We start from the raw sequence: 20,756 nt of genomic DNA, 5'->3' as shown, positions 1-20,756 counted from the left end.
CAGAGGACCTCCCTCTTTTTTTTTTTTTTTGCACTTCAGTAACACTTGGACTTCTCATCACAATAATAAAATCTATGAATTTGAAATATATGATTTTTTAACACACATCTTCCTTTGAAGTATAAAGTGATGGTTTTGAAAGTAACGGATAACAGCAGAAAGATGGCCAAACTATTTAGAAGTTTTGTATAATGCAGTTTTTTTGTTTCTGCTTGATAAAATATTACACACTTCTATACTATCATCTGTCAATCATCTACTCATTAATTGAGGGGGATTTAAATTATGCCCTTTGGAAGGTCAAAAAATGTTTGAATGAGTAAAAAATACATGCTCTTAGTAGTTACAGCCTAGCATATCCCTCATTACTTCACCATTATTTCCTAAAAAAAGTAGTTTGATTAATTAGCCTTTTTTTTGTTTCTTTTTTACTTATTTTTATTCTATTAGCTGATTGGATTTTTGAGGGAGTTATTGTCTTAAATGATAAATGAAATTTTACTATTTATAATCAATTCACTCACTAGTTTTCCCTAAGATTCCAGATAAGACTAAAATGACCAAGTTTTCCTTCTTATTTGCATCCAGACATGTTGCTAGCTAGACTTATTTGTGAATTACTTACTCTTTTTTAAAAAATATATATTTACAGGGATGTAAAAGAGATTGTGGGCAAGATCAATTAAATCACACAACAGAAACAGACTGGCTGGAGGAATATGATAAGGGTAAAGGCAGCTCTTGAGGAGCTTGACGGGTCATCATTTACCCATTTGCACACTCTTCAGGCTTCGTAACAGCTTTGCATGTTAACTCTTACTGAAATGCATGACTCATTAAATCACTTTTATCCAGCAGGAAGAGTTTTCCATATTAGCTGTAAGCATTGAAATCACTGACACAGTAAGTTAAGATCAGTAAAAACATCAAGGCCTTTTTGTTTGGTTCGTAGTTTGGATTTTTTATTTTAATAGATTCTACATTAAATAATAATAAATAACTAATAAATAATGAACAATTAATTATTAATAAATAATAATAAATAATTTAGACTTTAAATAATTGTAAAATTTTTAAACTTCCCAATATATGGTTTTTTTCACCACGGAAGAAAGTAGAAAAAAGCAGAGAAAAGAGAATGAATGAACCAGCCACCACCAAGTTTTGTTTTACTTCTTTCCTAGTCAAGATAACCAAATACACTGATAAGCAGCTATAGAGAAAGCAGAAACAAACACTTTTACCAGGTACCTGGAAAAAAATCCTTGGGAAGGCTATGATACATGCCTCAACAATTGTATCCAAAAGGCAAAGTGGGGATGATAACTTCCAAGGCACTTGCCATTCTTCCCGCTGTAGGTACTTCCCACGAGGAGGATGAGGAGAAGAGAAAGATAAGATATAAGCAAGCACATGTTTTATTATTGTGACCTGAAATATATTAGTGATAGTTGCAAGGTTTTTTTTCAGTTATTCAGGCCAGTTGACTTATGGTGCACTAGATAGTTTCAGTTAGCTCTATTCAGACCTAAACAAGTTTGGAGCCTTTGATTTCTTCTACAAAACAAAGCAGGAAAGAAAAGTGAATAATTTAAGTATCAACATAAATATGGAAAGTAAGATCTTGATCCAAAATGTAAAAACAGTGTAGCCATCCCTCATGTGGGTCATTTAGAACACAATTTTTGCATTTGACTAGTTGTGGTCTTTCATATATTCTTCATTATTAAATATTAAGCCCCGAATGTTTCGGGGTGTGTCCTGCCTGTCTTCGTCTGGCCTCGCTGCTGGACCAAAGGCGGCAGCTGTGGCATTTTTCACCCCAGAGATACCTTTGGCTGGCTAGGTGCTGCAGCTGGGTGCTCAGAACAAGTCCAGGCAAAATAGGAACTCAGTTTACCTTTGGTAGAAGAGGTTCAGACGACAGTGAAGAGAAAAGGAGCGGGTTCTGCTGTGTAGCTTAGATCCAGAGTTTATTGTAGCATGGTAGATTTCTGAATGTGGCAACAGCTCCAGACAGACAGAGACAGAACCACGGCAGAGACCCCGACCGCATGGTCTCGTGTCCTTTTTAAGTCCCGGGGACAGGGGGAGGGGAGGGACAGGTGAGGGCCAACCAGGTGTGAGCAGGGGAAGGGTCAGGGGATGTGGACGCTGGGACAAACCAATGAGCCCAGGCCTGGGGGGCATCTGCCAATCACACGAGGCCTTGCTGGAAGGTGCCAGGCAGGAGGGCACAGGGGGAGGGGGAAAGGTTGGCATACCTAAGGGGGATGGGACAGGTGAGACAGGAAATGGCGACACACTGCAGCACTTCATAAAGTTATTTCTATTCTGAAAAAAAGGATCTGGAGTCATATTTTTCCCAGTCCTGTTTTTCTGTGAATTGCTCCATTCACTGTTCCTCATCTAAAATAAGAATTTAAGTAAATTATTCCTTTCGTTCTTGTAAACTTTTAAAATAATTGCCCAATAAAATTAGCAATTATGTTTGCTTTTAACAAGTTCCTATCCTCCATGGTTAGGCCTCCTTTTAGTTTCACTTCTGCCAACACTTAATCTATTAGAAAACTATTTTCTAAAATGCCCCCATGTACAAATTCCAAATATTCACGTGATTGTCAAATCACAAAAAAATGCTACTGCACCTTGAAACCAATCTAATTATTAAAGTGTTTTGAGAAGGAAAAGGAACAAAAAACAAACTACAAAAATTTGTAGCTAATAATGGCTCTACCAACATGAGCAATAAAAATAAAATTTACTTACAGAAGCATAGTTAAAGAAAATATACCATAATTTGTATTTAGGAGCTAGATGGAAGGTAGGTCATAGCTTTGAAGCAGAATTTAAAGTGAGCATAATCAAAAAAATAGTCCACTTCCCATCTCTAAAGCTGCAGCATAAATACCCTAATGCAAAGGAAACCTGGCTCTTCACAAAGGACCTCCTGACCCCAGGGGATTTGGCTTCCACCTCAGCTTTGCTCTGGTCCCCTGTGTGATGCCTTCCCATTGAACTCTCCAAGAACATTCATGCCAGAAAAATGGAACACCAATGGCTTTAATCTCCTAAAATGATTCTCATACCATGAGAATGTGATGTTGGGTTCTTTCGAACAGTTACTCTGGAAAAGATTATAACAAATGAGAAGTTTGTAATGCACGTAAAATCTAGAATTTGTTTTTATTGGGGGTTTTCTTTGACTAACTTTAAAAATCCTTCCCGCTAAAGAAGAGATTTTATGTATTATCTGGACATCTCTTAATGGCACATGACACATAAAAGGCACAAAGGAAATATATGCACTTACAACTTAACCTTTTTTTGACTATTAAAGCACATTTTTTCTGAAGCACTGTTGTGGGAAATCTGAATTAGATCAATTGGAGCACAATCATTATCATTATTCCATTGAAAATTTTCTTATGTTATTTGAATGATGTAATTGGAGTTACAAATTCAGGTGTTTTTAAAAAAATTCAAAGTTTATAGATGTTAATTGTCTTATAGAATGACCAAAATAATCAGGTATAAAACATCTGAAGTGATAAAATCCGAGGGAATAGATTATAATAGCAATTTGACAGGGATACATAGTTTTCAAACATCAAATGCAGTAGTTTTCAAACATCTGCTGAAAGAACAAAACCAAACCTCCACGCTTGGCACACTATAAATTCATTAATTGAGATATGAGATATTAAGAGAATTAAAAATTACTGCTCAATGTGACTCACTGCTTATACTATTTTTATAAAATTTGACACTTTAAAAGCACATGCCTTTGTGATTATTTATTAGTACTCCATGAAAACTACTGTACTTTAAAAGATAGCTTTGCAACTAGTCTTAACTTTACAGTAAACCAAGATATCTGGTAAAATTAAATTTTTCCTTTCAAAAAATAACTAAAAATTAAATACTTCAAGTGTTCAACCGAAAACAATACAACCTATAATCTACAACATTGCAAAAAGGAGGGAAAAAAATATGCATTATTGTTAATGGAGAAAATTTTATCTTGTACTGAGTGTATTTCTGATGAAATGATAAAAGGAGGTGATAGTATTGTGCAAGACTTCACACAGACAAAGGAAACTAAACGTAGAGTGCATTCAAGCCTTCTTCAAACTATCATCAATTTTGAATAATTTTGTGAAACCCTGCTATGAACAAAGCCACACAAAGAATGTTTGATTACATGACAGAAGAGAAGGGAGTGAGAGGAAAGCATGGAATACTTACTTTGTTCAGAGAGAGTTAAAGGCTATTTGTGAACAAAGGAACAAAAGTGAAAAAGGCCCAAAAGAAAAGATAACAAAAAGACTCATATACAAAATTGAACATAGTACCAAGACATACTTAAAGCAGCAAATTCTTTTCCTATCATCCAGTCAATAAAGAAGGGGAAGCTGCATGAAAACCAAAAATATGCATCAGCAGGACATTTTACAGTCATCTTCTGGAGCTTTATTTATACCAGTTTCCCAGGCCAGGCTTCAATGCATGTATTAAATTTGCCCTCATCCTTCTCCCTCTCTCACCCTTTCCCAACAGAACACATATTGAAGGGAATTCTTAGTACTTTTTTGTCCACCCTCACAAGTGATTTTAGTTGAGGGTCTTCTGACACTAGCGAAGAGACACTACAAGCAGGATCTAAATAACTCAAGTGAACATAGTAGGTATTTTTGGTAAACACAGTAGCTTGCTGAGACTTCAGCATGTCAGTAAGGAAGACATTAATAATCTCCACTTACCCAGTGAGACAGGTGATGAGGCTGGGTAGGGTTGTCAGCTGTCATTCAGGATAGAGAAAGTTGATTTTCCTTGTACTGGACTGATCTTTCATGTTGATGTAATGCTCTTTTTTGATTCACTCTTTTTCTTCTTAGGGGTTTGCTTCTTCTTATGCCAGTATTTACCTTGTGAATCCATCTGCTAACAATTCCCAACATAGCAATTACACTTCTGTGGTTTTACTTTTCTTATACTGTGTGGTATAGTTTAGGTACACTTAAATTTTTTTTCCCCAATAAACAATTTTCACAATAAAACTGAGCCATGGACATATAACCATGCTTTAACAAAAAGGGGTTAGGAACACAGACAGCTGAACTCCTGAGATGAAGGATACATGAAGAAGCCTTACTCTGTTCCCACATCCGTCTCCATGTTGCTGTGCAACCACTGGGGCTCAATTGCAGAAAGCTTCTTCAGTATTGAAGCTCAGACTTTGATTAACTTCTTAACTAGATCGACACTTTAAAAAAAAAAAAAAACACATTTTACAATAGCTTCATTCCTTTGGTTGTCCCATAGATTCAAAAACCCTTGGGTTCTTCATTTTTCCTACATTTTATGGAAGCTACTCTGAAGGACTGAGATATAAAGACATACATATTGGGTTTCACAGCCAGCTTATCATGTGATTGACAGAAAACAATTCATTCATCATTCATTTCAGAGAGCTCTTCTGACTTGCAAATGTGATAGTGCATTGGAACTGAATGCCTAGCAGATACCTAGGCTGATTTTCTAGCACTGGGGAAAGATTTATGGTTTCTAATGGAAACCAAATAGAAATCAGTGAACTTCACTCCCTGTCCTGCCATAACAGCATCTACAAAATTACACTTGAATAAATATATTACTATTACTAAATATTATTATATAATACTTGAATAAATTCAAGACATCAGGGTGGAGAATCCACCTCTATGGGTTCCACTATAGTTTTCTTTGATTATCTTCTAAACACAAAGTGAAATATGAGGAAAGACCTACAAATGGAGTCCATGCAGGTCAGAGTAATAAAAGTCACAAGAATCACCAGTGAATGTAAATTAGCAGGTTCAACATGTCTGTCATCTTGAGCTGAAAATACTTTTTTCTCCTGAATTAAATAATATAATAGCCTCTTTTTTATTTAAAAAAAAAAAGGAGGCAGAAAAATCTATGCATACCAAAGAAATGTAAGTAGTGTAGCTATCTATTCATATCACCTCTAAGCTTTCTCAGACTTCAGCTATAAGTTTTATATTAACAGTCACGTATTTAATTTTCACTTAATATAGCTTTAAGGAGAGTTTTAGTCCCACCTTTCAATACAGGAGTAAGAGAGATTAAGAAGCAGTTATAAATTAGAGTTCAGTACTATAAAGTACACAGTCTGCTCACAAAATAATAAAAACCAATCACTTCCATTTTCAGATGCAACCACTCAGTTGAAGTCTACACTTTGTTTTAGTTGGATAATATAGGCAGAAGATGCAGCGTAGTTATTAAACATTTCCAGATTTAACACACACACACACATTTTCTGAAATATTAACAGTAGTTTATACTTTGTTGCATAATCCTTTCTAGAAATAGAGCTTGTGATCTTGAGAGTTATCATCATCATTAGATTTCTTTTTTCATCTCAGTTATATTACAAGAGTGTTTCCTTAGAGGTTTCTTTTAAGGAATTTAATGGCTACATAATTAATTTAGCATTATAAAATACGGTAGTTTATCTGACTGGAATAACAGTGTGAACAAATTGTCTAAGACACTTTAGAAACATACTCTTCATCACAGAAAACTTTGAGTTCATTCCTTAATAGTTGTCATCAGTGCATATATTTTCCTCTATGGAACAACTTAGAATAGGTCTACCCTTAAGTAGCAGGTTTAATTTCATGTTCTAAAGAACTAGGTACTTTCAGTTTCCAAAAAGAATTGTGTAGTATAACATTTCTATTCAGTGGTCTATAAGCTGTTATAATTAAAAAAACTATATATTGAAAACACATGAGATGTGGGTTTTTAGAGAAAAGAAGAAAAATACTCATATCCTTGGAAATTCTAATATTTTCATATTCCAACATGTCCTAGAAAAAAGAATATATGTGATGTTTATGCACAAAGAACTCCTGCAATATTTAATTTCATCAAGTAATAATTTAGTCTTTGCTGTTGATGCCAGAATGGCATTTTGAGAGGTAAAATATAGAGTGTTATCTGTATCATCACGTTCTCACAGGGTGTAAGATATTGCTGAAACAATCCTAAGTTATCCCAATGACCCATGTGGCTCTTTCTTGTCTCTTTCTTCCTTCAGAAATCTCATCAGTCTAACACAAAAGGAATTGCTGCTCCAGCCAGCTGGTAATTTTTCTTCTTTCTGTTACTGAATCTCTTTTTGACAGGCATCTCAGGAATCTGTGAATTCTTTTTTTAATTTTAACATATGCAGCATACCTCTGAAACTAGGATCAAAATGTTTAAAATGCAGAGCACATCAATGTTGCAGCAAAGTTGATATTATTGTATGAAATAAATAAGCTTTCTTACTTATATTTGAAGTCTAAGCTTATGACTTTGCATTTTTTTATACAGACTTAAGAACTTTTCTTATAACCCTGCCAATTATGAAATGATATTCAAAGCATAAAGGCTAACAAAGAAAAGTATTGCATGAATTTTAAAAAATATACCTATCATCATTGAAACAGAAAACTAAAGGAAGTAAAGGGTACACACGCCTAGTAATTTTGTAATTAATTTAAACTTAAGATATTAATTCTGGATGTTCTACATCTACATCCTCTTTAGGAGCTTCTGACATTAGTCCTGTGCCAAAGCCAAACCACTGGATTGTTCTTATCAGATGAGCAAGTTCCTAAGCCTGATCAAAGCTGGTTGTCTCAGTTTTGTTCAGTACAAATACATTTAGACAAAAGTGTTCTTCACTCAGCTTCCTTAATGAACAGAGTTATCCTGACATACATGTTTAAGGCAAACCCAGGAGAAGCTCTTACCCTGGGAAGAATGTATGCACACTCCACCTGAACCTTAGAAATCACATTAAAATCTTTGTCCTGTTTTTATGGTGACATGAAGGGGGCATACAATGTGGTGGATGTTTAAGCAAAAAATATTATACAAAATAAGAACGTGAATTATTCATTGTTGATATAACACTAACAGCAGAAGACTATGTACTTGCTGCTTACTGGGAAACAACAAAATGGCCAATACCTGGTCAAGGACTTCGTAACTTTCTGGCCTATATTTCCCTCTTTCTGTGGCCCTTGGAATAGCAATTTTTTCCTGGAGGGTAATGCAAAAGATAAGAACTGTTTTAATTTCCTGTTCTGTAGCATTTGTTCCCTAAAATTATTTTGGCAGTATGTAAACAAACAGACATAATTAACTTATTCAAAAAAAATGTTATCCTCTAAAGAAGGCAGTGTTTGGGTATGAGAAGATAAAATTTTACAAGCAGGAAAATGATTAGGTATTCTAAATGGAGTCATTCTCTGTTATTCAGGTTTCTTTGGTCAACTCTATTGCCCCAAGTGGTAATGTCCTAAAATTGAAGAACATAATTGTATTAGAGAAATTGAATGCAAAGAAAGCCCATAAAATGTCTACGGAACTATTATATCTCATTGGCTCACTATTAGCAATAATGCTCGTTACTCCTAACCTGTTCTCACCACCTCTATTTACTGGTAACACATTCTGGGTGAAGAGTGACTGACAGGAGAGCTAATACTGTGCTGAGAATGTAACATGAGATTTACCGAAGACTTTAAAATTCAAGCCTCTAGCTCCCTCAAAGCAATCACAGAAGGGTAGGAAACAATTACACTGCAATATAAACTGGATTTTTTCTCTGTGTGTTGCCTTCAATTCTCCTCCAGAAGATTTGGGTCACTTTATTTCCATGTGAGACTTAAAAGCATAGAAAACAAAACAAAACTAATTTTCTGACATACAGGCTATGAGTGACTTAAAAAAACCCCAAAAACTACATGTTTGCTTTCAGGGTATGTCTTTAAAGCTTTCCTTTCCAGCCAGAAAATAAGATATGAGAATGTTATTTTGAAAGAAATGCATATATGTGCTGGAAAAATCATCTGAAATAAAAGAAAGATATGCAAAGAAAAGAGCTTTTCTGAAACTCACAAGCCTTATGCAGAACTGTGAGAACTACCATCTAACACAGTAAACTCTGCATTGCAAAATGATTAGTTAGGATACTTCCAGTTAAAAATAAGAAAGAGGGAATTGGCAATAAATTCCTGGAAAGCAAACAAATGAAGAAAAAACACCCCACCCAAAACAAGATCTGTTCAAAAGGTGAGGTTTTTTAATACTTCAGCTATTTGGTACATAGATGTGAACTCTAACTACATAGAAACATAAGGAACATTCATCACACTGGAATTTCAATCTGTCCTACTTCAGCAGCGCAAATTCAGGATTTGCACAATGTCTTTACCCCCCTCCCTCCCTTATGTGGCTACTACTATGATATTACATGACTCACTGTGCTCAGAAAAGTCTTACATTAAATGAAAATGCAATAATGGCAGTAAAGGTCATAGACATCATGGTGATACATGTTATGGAAAGAGCTCCAAAGAAAGACAATCAAAGAGACAGAAAGGAAAGAAAAGGGAAGAAATGGGACAACAGGTACCACAAGTAATACATTTCTGCATAGAAGACATTGAGACTCAAGAGGCACAGTATCAGCACTCAAGAGACAATAATCCCTAATTGCAGCGCTGCCAGTCATCCTGAAATGACTGACCATTGTTAGAACAGTCTTTAAAAAACAAATACTCAGCCAAGGAAACACATATCAGTGCCTCACCAGGTATTTAAAAAAAACAATTGTATCTGGGAAGCTCACAGCAATTGTAGATAATTACATACTCAAGTCATATGCAATTCTGCATTCAAAACTTGTGTCACAAAACATGTTTTTTCACAGTCAAGGATTTTGATAAACAAACAGACAAATAAATAAGGGAGCAATAGGTATTGTGGTTAAAATACACGGTAATAAATAATACTAAAAGATCCCATGGTGGTATATCACCCCCTCCCTGCCACACTTTCCAGGCCACATTGCATCTGAGAAATGATCCTCAGGCCCACACCTTGACAAACAGCACCTGGACTCAGATCTTCCAGAGCTTATCAGAAACATTGTCCACTCCCAGAAACTGCTGTCCCTGGAACTCCTGCTCTCCTTATGAACAGCCTTGGAAAATGTTTACCTTGCCTAAACAGCACAACATTCCTGTCCTCACTCTTTCAAAGAAAGTGCCAACCCAAACTGCGGCCAGGATGAAACAATGTTGTAATTAAAGGCTCTCTTGTGACCCTATAAACAGCAGTCCAAAACAGGCCTGCAACCAGCAACCTCCCTCTGAGGGGGACACCTCTCAGAGCCAGCAAACTCCCACCTTTGCCACACTTGGAGGATCACCAAACAATGACAAGTCCTGGGCTGATACCCTCACATCACAGCATACATCACAGTTGAGATGGCCATGATACACAGAGTATCATCACACAATTTTAGAAACTTCAACCCATACAGAGTAACACCATACTACATCAGACATCAGGTGTCTACCCATGCAGAACAACATTGTGTCACTTCAGAAGGCTGCATGTGTCTGCCCTTGCTCTTTAGCCCTACCTTTTATCCCCCTCATGTTCATGCACTGCCCCTGTGTGCCCTCTGTTCCCTTTGGTGTTGGTCAGTGCCCCTGGGCACTCCCTGGCTCATTGCTGTCAGTGCTGCTCACCTGCTGCTCACAGCTGTGCCCACTGAGGATGAGGCTGGGCCACAATCACCACAAATTGTGCACCAACACCCTCATGCCCCCAGGCCCAACACTTCTTCTATTGGGAGATGCAAAGGCATCCAAAGTGAGTATTTCACTGACCTTCAGGGGAATTTTTCACAGGTTCCTTTCTTGCACTGATTCTTTATGTCTCTGTGTATGCACATGTGCACATGCTACAACAAATCTGGGAGAAATGCTGCTCTCTTAGATATTAAGTACCTTAGATGTCTAGATTTGGCCTCTAAATAAGCTTGTGACTTAATCTTATTTAAATGCTGCTAAGTGTTGTTTTTTCACTAAGCAGCTAAGTATAAAGTTATTAAGTTCAGTTAAATGCTATTAAGTATTAGTTGTATGTTAAATTGTAACAGTTAAGTTATAAATTAGGGTAGAAATTAAGTAAGTTGTAAGTAAGTTAGGTGTTGTTCCTTTGTTAAATTATTAGGTTTAAGGTGTAAGTTAAGTTAAAATACTGTTAGGTTTGAGATTTATTAACTTTAAGGCCGTATTCCTTTTTGTCCTTGCCCTCATGGTCTTTTTGTCTCATGACACACCTGAATATGCAGAGACACACACACACACATACACCCTCTAAATAGCTCTCAGTTCTGTTTTGATTGTCTGGATTTTGTTTGGTGTTGTTGCTGCTTGTTTTTCCTTGGTAAGCTTTGACTGTCTTGTAAGCAGAAGAGCAAATCTTGCCAACAAGCTCTGTCTTGCTGTCACTTAATATTAAATCTGTTTTTCAGCTCATACCCTTGATTTTTTTAAGCAATCTTGGACGCTCATTGGGAACAGACCCATTAGGGCAAAACACAACAGTTACCTGACTTTTGGTTATAAATAAACTAATCTTTGAAATTTTTAGAAACAGAAAATTTAATATTTCTAGTATTCATCAGTAACCAACAAATAGTGATCCTTCTGCTTGCAGATCTTTGGGGTTTTTAGAAGGCAACATTTTGTGAAAGTTTTGTCTTGGTGATTTTTTTCAGAAAAATGGACTAGTTCTTTTTACTTTGTGACCAGGCAATTACTATAGGGAAACCACATTATTTTGGCCTCAATTTCAGTTTATTGTTCCATAATTTATTATGATTACAGCTGACCACTCAGAGGTTTTCAATTATTTCATTTCTACTACCAGAGTGAAGCAAAATCCTCTGTAATATTCTATGAGCCCTGCAAACTGTGGAAATTATTTAATTTCTACATTTTATCTTGATTGTATACATATCAAATATGCATACAGGCATATCCAGCTGATCAAGACAGAATATATACTAAGAGGGGTTATATGAATATCATAGTGATGCTAATACTACTGGCGGCATATTGGAGTAATAAACAATGGTGAAGAACTGTTAATAGCACACTATAATTTCTCTGACCTCTTGTTAAAATTATATAGTAGTGAGACCAGAAACATTTTGGACATCCATCCAACTTTTGCAGCCATCTCAAACTACCATTTTCATTGTAGGTAGCTGCCGAGGAAACCATAACTTAATTCCTCAATATAATTTCAAACTAGATATTTACCTTAAAGCAAGCTATTTGTGAAGAAGTGTAGGGGAGTAAGTTAGGCACTTAATTCTTCCTAAATTTTAGTCCTTTTTAACCGTTTTTTAAAGTCTCATAGAGAAATTCCATTCTGTTCTATGTATACAGCACCATAGTTTTCAGAGTCAGAATGCATTGAGTACTTTTTATTCACATAGAATACTTTCAGTTCTGCAGTGAAGGAAATGGTAAACAAAAATCTTCATTTTCAGCTGTTTCTTTCTTTGCTTTCACTGCAGCTTGTCATTCTTACTTATGGCCAAAATGCCCATGAAAAATTTACATGACTAATGCACAGCTTATTCAAGCAGCCATATAATATGCAAATTGTGCCTGGTGACTGATGGACTGACTAGGCCAGGATGTAAAATTAAAAATCCTTCTGCAGGTTTCAATTTTATTTATTTAAAATCAAGATCAAGAATAAACTGTTAGAATACACATACTGAACCCTTTGTGAAGAATATGCATTTATTTACTCTACACTTCAATTTCTACTCCATGCTTTGGAGCCTGGTAGATAATTGCATGAGTAGTCCTCAATCATACAAGCCATGTAATTGAGATTTATAAGGACTGTTTTCCTGATTAAAATGTATTCACAGTCATTAGAGGTACATCATATTGAAAAGTCCTCTTGAAGAAAAATGCTTCCTGAAGTTAGCTGATGATTTTACTTTTTTGAACTTCCACACTAATTGTTTGGTTGTCTAAATAAACTGAAGATTTGACCTGTCATATATATAATAAACCATGTGATTCAGAGGGAGATAGGTTCTATCTTTTGTGCAATGATTCCCAAGCTGTCCAACTCTTGGCTTTTAACATTCCAAAGCTTTAGATTACTCTCTATCTGGGAATCCTTGAGTGATGGCAAAAGCTGTGAGATTTTTATTAGCTTCCTCACCCAGCAAAATAAGAAAGTAAGATAACAGTTTTATAAGTAATGAATGCATTTTAAACTGAGGTGGTGGCTCCCTCCTCCCTGTGATAGTCATGACTGTGGATGACTATGTGCAAAACTCTTCAGGTTTAAAGGTTTAACTGTTTTTTTTTCAGAAAATACAAATCACACCAAAATAACTTTCTTTCTAGCCTCTTTAGTCTTGTGCAAGTATCTAGAGAAAACTGAAAACAAAGACTATATTCCATATCTAATTTATGCTAGCATGATAGATCATTCCCGTTTCAATCAATTTAGCTATATTGCTATAACAGGTCTTATGGGCTAAATAATACTCTAACTATCCCAAGAAAAATATGGTGTAAAGAATGAAGCTAATGAGATAATGATTTTATATCACTTTATCAGACAGAAAAAGTTCCCCCATGGGTTATATTTTATCATTAATTTATTTCATTTGCTTTTCCTTTGAGTCAACTTATTTCTCTCCCTGAAAGAGGGAAAAAAAATCCCCATTGAATGTGAAGAGGCAAGTACAACATTATTTGAGACCCTTTAAAGACACAATATGATTTTATTCAGTGAATTTCATTTGTTATGATTCTGCATTTCTTTATAGTTACAAACAATAATAATAAATAACTTTTCTCTTTTTTCTTCTCATCTTCATCCCTGTATTGCTCCACACAAAAGTCCAGTATGAGCAGTAATTGATTTGTAAATATTGAGCAAAATCACTATTAGGCTTGGGAAAGGAAATGCAAAAGATAATGAATGTTGAGGACTTAAGAAGTTTCTTTAGTGAACGAAAAAGTTATTGGGGGTAATATGTGAAGATTTTTTCAGCTAGAAGTAAAATGTCCCCATTACATTTGTCTGTATGAGATTGTTCCAACACTTACTGTAATTAATATGCATTCATGATGAAGTAAAACTCAAAATCTAATTTTAAATTAAGAGATCAAAAGATATACAACACAGTATATTCTGACAGTATGCATTTAGTCACTCCTTAGATAAATGCTTGGAGGTGTTCTATGTACATATAGTTTCATACTCCAGATTCATTCAAACTGTTAATTTCTTATATTCCTGTGAAGTTTTTGCACTGTGAGTTTTATATTACTCACCTGTAGTATGAGTTTGCAGCTTTCCATAATGTTTAAAAATGGAGATGAGTTGCCCTAAGTGATTCATACACGGGAAAAAAAAATCACCAATATAGATGGAGCAATAGTATCTAACATTAACAAATTTCTGCCTACTAGTTTGAAAAATTAATTAGTATAAGATTTAGAGCAAAAGTATTTACTTTCTTCTGTGTTTGTTTTTCAGTGCATTGTAAATAAATTACTTCATATCACTGATTTTTATTCATTAAAATTTCATTAATTTGTGGCAAGCATCCATTCTATTAACCTACTGTCTCCATTGCAAAACAATCTAGTTGGGAAAGAAGATTTACATTTTTAAGACTTTATGTTTGTATATGCAAACTTTAAGTATGATGAATCCAGATTTTAATATTATACAGGCACAAAGATCAAATAATAAATGCAAATCTGCGCTGTTTGGTAGAGCTGGAATAGCTGAATCCAGAAAAGCAATTTCACTGAATGCAGTTCTCAGAGACTTTGGTGTAACATGTCACTTCCATCTGCTTTCATGAAGTGTCCTCTTTTAATTTAGGGGAACCATAAAGCATTTTTAAGAAAAGAACAAATCCTACTTTAAAAGGAGTATTTTACTTGTCCAGATCCAAAATCAATACTTACCAGTGCCATTCCAAGGACCTAACATAGAAATGCTTTTTCCTCAATATAGGCAGGTGATTTTGTAATCATAGCAGCTGCAGATTAGGTCTAAGTCCTGCAGTATATGTTTTCTTCCTTATGGATTTGCCTCACCCTAAGACTGCTTTACCTATAGTGGCTAGCACCTTATCCCTTGAGCAACTCCACTACTTCTATTTACCCTGTGAATCTGTTCAGCAATGGCACATTTCAAAGCATCATTATGTGAAAAAAATAGCACTCAGATATTGTTTTATTTAGGAACCATTGATTTTTCATTTTTCTCATAAGATTGCTAAGAAAGCAAACAAAACAAAAGGAGGAATAAAGTATATGAGACACCTTACATCCATTACCTTAATATATGTAAATATATGTATATATCACGTATAAGCTTTATATATGTATCAGATATATCTATTCTTTTTCTAAAAATAAAGACCACAAAACAATGAAACAGCATTTAGATACAGGTTAACTTCAAGCTTTTCAAAGGATGAATAAATGAAGTTACATTTAAATTCTTTGGACACTTGAAGAATAAATTGAAAGTTTCTTAAATAAATAGCATTCTCAAAATTTAACTGCAAAAGAGGCTTGAAATACTATATTTTGTTAAAAATCAGGACTTCTCTGCCGTCATTATAGGAAAGAAAACCCAAAACCTCACCGTCTTTTAAGTGTGAAGAAGTATTTGGTATTACAGCAAATGTGTAGATTTTTCTTTGTTCTTTCTTAGCATTGCTGTCTACTATTTGTGTATAATGGCAACATTAACAGCAAACAAGTAATTTTTTATTCCAAGTAATGCAATATTTGGCAGTACTCCCAAAAATTCCTTTTTCTTTTAATTCTTCCACTATCCCCACCATACTGGTGATGGGCTGATTATTTGTTTACACAAGATGAAAGAGTCAATAAGTGAGTTTTCAAATCTGCAAGCAGAGACATTTGTCATTTAAATAGGAAGTTCTGTGCCTGCAGCAGAATTCAGTTTGATCTGCTAAGGAAAAAAACTCTATTTGGTTAAATATGCTGCTGAGGATGCACATTGCCTCAGCAGAGGGAATAGATTAAGAACAGATATACACTTCAGCTCATCTGAAAATATCAGAAAACATTATGACATATATTCTAGCAAAATACAGTCTATACGATATTTCAAGTGAAAACATTACAGAGCTCAACATTAACATGCATCAAACACATCCTTTAAAATGGAAACAGAATGAACAGAATGGTTTTTTGGTTTGATTTTTTTCCTGATGAACATACTGTCTTGAGCACTATATTTAAATTTAAGGAGATTCAGTGCTGTTCATAAAGGAGCCAGTACTGAATCTCCATTTAAGAAAACCAGCTGCAGATTTGATTAGAACAATAAATATTGTAGTGAAGCATTGTAAATAAAGTAATGTGTTGCCTTAAACAGCTTAAATGATACAACAGAAATCAAGAAGAGAAAATAATGGCACTCAAACCTAACTCTTGTGGAACAATATCATTCTATTTTCATTTGAATTTTCTTCAAACTGAAGTCTCCTATTTCAACTTAGCATATATTTAGACTTTTTACAATCTGAGAGATTTTCAAAATACATTCAATAGCACTGCTGGCTTCCCAGATTTAATAGAAGATATAAGGAATGTAACACCTTTTTCAAGGAGATCCAAACCCCTTATTTTATCTCTTAGATTCCCTGTTGTTTTCATGAAAATTAAATTAGAATGGTATTACATTAGGATTTGTGGTGTACTGTAGCATCCCATGTACAAAGCTACACAGGTGGTGTAGGTGTTTGCACAGTATTCTGTTTGTAACAAGTCTTTTGGGACTGAGGAAGACTTTAGTGTATTTTTTGGCCATGAACTGAGGGTAGGGCTCCTCAGAAAATTCTAGTAGATGTGAAATAGATGTGGCTTTATATGCTTACAGAAATATACTAAAAATGATCAATGACTACAAAATTTTAGGCTCATTCAGACTTAGAACCTTGAAAGCAGTTTTCAGTATGCAGTTTAAAATAAGCTGCCCGAGCTCATTTACAGGTTGGATTTAAGATTTTTATCTTTTGATATCAAAGTTAACAAAGGAGCTTTACCTACAAAGAGATCTTGAGCAGAAATTTCAGTTTTCTAACTTGTGAGGAGGTATGGGAGTTGAACTCAGGGGTGTTGGGAGAGAGCAGGGAACACAAAGAAAAAGTGAGAAAACCCCACAGAGCTACAAACCTGAATTTCTGCTTTTCTCAGTTTTGAGATATTAGAAATAAATGCAGGAGGAAGTGAGTAGTGATCTCTTCCTTTTAAATAGAAAAAATGTCACTGAAGCATCATAATTTTGAAAGCTGTTTCTCACTCAGAAAAGTCTGTAAAGATTTGTCTTGTCAGATTCACTGTCATGATCCCACAGATTAGTATGAGGGGCCATGCAGCTTCCTGGATGTAGTCCTATAGAACTCAATTGATCCAAAGGTGAAAAGTGATGTCTTGAGAAAAATGTACCCTAGATTTCAGTAATAACTAGGGTGATTACATCGATTCACTTCCAACCTATACATGTAAACAATAAAGCTGATGATAGTTAGAGACTAAGTAATGAATATCACTGTGATTGCTTCTGTAAAATGTAAGTGATCCCCGAACAGATAATAAAGGTCTCCACTTTGCTGGCAACTCTGCTCTCAACTGCTCTAAATTGAAGTTTTGATCAATGGAGCAGAGGATAAATACATCTTACATTTCTGTTTTTTAAAATCTGAGGCTGACCATGGAACCCCAATGGTCTTCTTATTTTGTGTTAAACAAGCTACATCCCATCTTTAACTCTTTGTAATGCCATAAAGGAACATGGGACAGTTCAGTAAGAACTTCTCTACACATGTCATCAAAACAAATTTAAATTAACTAATTTAATTAATTAATTGAAATGAACTAATTTCAATTGAAATTAAATAATGAGTTAATTGAAATTAACTAATGAGTTTTTCTCTTAGCTTGGAAGCACTGTGTCCTGAAATCTTCTCTCCCTGAAAATTCTGATAGGGAACATCTATCAGTGAATAGAATAAGACAGAAACTTTGGTAAATGACCCATATTTTATTTTAAGAGAGTAGCATTGAAATTTGAATAAGCTTTATTGAAGTGAAAAGGGGAAAACCACCAAGATGACCACCCAGTTGACTGAGTCAACATGGAATAAACTAAACATAAAAGAAAAAAAATAATAATTTAGCTCTGAATAAAAATGTCAAGAAGAATTCTACTATGTCACTATTACATATTAAAATAATATGATATTTCATGTCCTAAATATCACTGTTTAGAGACTGGCTTCTAAACAGTGAGAATTTTAGCTCATAAATTGCTCATTTATGAGCATAAATTCAGTTGTGTTGATATAACTGAAAAGTAGTAAATAGAATCATTTGTTTAGAATACCAAAATCACAAACTAGATATCATTTAGGAAAGCTTAAAGCAACAAAATGAGAAACAAAACAAATGTTGGGTCTTAACTTATCAGCAGTTGAACTTGAGAGTCTTAGATGTCTTCACTAATCTTAATGATTCTAGTCTGGTGTAGGCTAGTCTGGTGTAGAATATCATTACCTCAACCAAAACTCAGTTCCAAATACCCTTGGATACTCACAGATTGCTACTCTAGTGGATAAAACTGAAGCTGTGCTAAAGAAGGTGTGTGCTAAAGACCCATTAGATCCCATTGGGAAAGAGATGTGCTCATTAAATACTCTTGATGAAGTAGAGTAAAAAAGCCATGAGGAACTTTAGTCTGTGGTAAAAGCCTGGGATTACTGGTCCAAAGCTGTTCTTTGCAATTTGTAAATGCTTACATCAAATAATTGCTACATCTAAGGAGAATCAAGGATCTGCATACTCTGTGACTTCAATTTTACCTCAAACTTCATTCCATGAAAGATAGAGAAGCAGATCACAGAACTATAAGTTAGTTTTTGATTAGTTCCAAGGGGCTGTAACTTGTCTACATTTGCAAAGAGCCTGAAGTGCTTGTTTTATACTCTGGGGAAAATGTGCCAGTTTGTTTGCTTTAAACTCTAGGATGCTGTGACAGTTTCCAAGTGGAAAGCATAAAATTATAAGCCAGTCACACTGAGAAAGAAGATAAAACCCACCAATATAATTAATATTTGGGAGCTACTTAAAAGATTTTATTAGATTCCCCAAAACCTTCATTTTTTCTGGTATAAATCAGCTTTTACTAAAAGACAAAGAGGAAAAAATCCAATAAACTTCAATAAAGAGAAAACTGGAAAGACTTAGATAAAAATTTCAGAAGGCTCATAAGGAGAAAATATAGACAACTGTACAGCCAGCAGAGTGAGAGGATGGTGAGACTTTTAAATAAACCATTACCAATGGCTAATTACCAGATAGAAATAGGCAATTGAATCCAAAAATATTATTCAATAAATGGGGTTTTTCTTCTGCAGCTGAAGAAAAGCCTGATTATACATATATATGTGTGTGTATATGTTATAAGGACTTTGGATTAGATTTCAATGTACCAGTAATTAATAGTATATTGAACAACAACTATTGAAGCTGGACATCTCTTGATCAACAGAATTGAATAAGTTTGATGTAAGAGGTTTAAAACAATTGGCTTATGTCTGGAAAATTAACACTGAATTTTCAAACAAATGTCTTCAGATAATGGTGTATAGGTTTCATTTATAAGTGAAAGAAGCTCTGACCATTAAACACCTATTTTTTTCTCCATTTTACAAAGTGAAAAATTTGTATATTTCAAAAATATAAATAATTAAAATTACCTCCAGTAATGTCCATAGGTTTTGCTTAAATCCTTCAGTTTGCTCTTTAGTACACCTGAAATCAGTCATTAGCTAGGTTGTGATTGCTGCACTGGGGACAGTGGCTTAAATAAAAGGTAGAGCACTTAGATTTTTGCAAACAAAAATTTCCACCAAAATCATTGTTTGGTGAATGATAGAGAATGTAGATAATCTTTTACATCTTTAAAAGATACTATTCAAAACTTTTTTTAAAGAATGCATAAATAGCTTTTGGAATCCTTCCATTCAAAATTAAAGTTAATTCTGGGCAATCAGTAACTTCAGATCATAAATATGTATGCTGGTGTTATTAAAATATAAACAGCTATGTTCTCTTTTTCAATTTAATTCTGAGGTGGGGAAGTTTTTCTTGGCAGCTTGGCTCTTTCTGGAGCTACCTACATTTTTCTGGTGAGTTTACGCTGAGAGTAGCTTGCAGTTTCCATCTGAGAGCTTAGACTGAAATTAATTATAATTTTAGAAGATGCAGGTTTTGCATTGTGCAACATCTGACCTTTTCAGATTTCGATATATTGCCTGCCATGTTTAGAACTCTTCTACATTTCATTAACAAAAATAGATGTTCAACGTTTACATTTGAGCTGCCCTGCTTCTAATTTGTAGTCTCATTTCAGATGGCCACAGTCTTCCTGGCAGAAGCAATAAAAACTCAAAGTTATTTTGTGTATTCATTGCATCTAAGATGCTTTCAATGTGGGAATTAGCATATCACTGCAATTAATTATTACAATAACAGAAATCTTTCACAGAATGAATTTTTATGTCATAAGATTCCAGACTGTAATGTGCAGCTGTGCCAATGTAGTGATACCCCAAATAAGCACCAGTAGCTGCTTTAGCATACTGAAAGTACATCTAGCTAGATACTACTCTATCAACTTCAGCTTTCTGCTTTTTTAAATCTTGGCTTTCTTTTGTTTCTACAGTTTTCCTGAGCAGATTATAAATTTTTTCCAACAGAATATTTAATATATCAGCTGCTAAATTCCTAGAAGCT

This window comes from Agelaius phoeniceus, chromosome 5, assembly GCF_051311805.1.
Source record: "Agelaius phoeniceus isolate bAgePho1 chromosome 5, bAgePho1.hap1, whole genome shotgun sequence".
NCBI lineage: Eukaryota > Metazoa > Chordata > Aves > Passeriformes > Icteridae > Agelaius > Agelaius phoeniceus.
The sequence above is the reverse complement of the archived record's forward strand: the minus strand, read 5'-3'. Positions refer to the sequence as shown.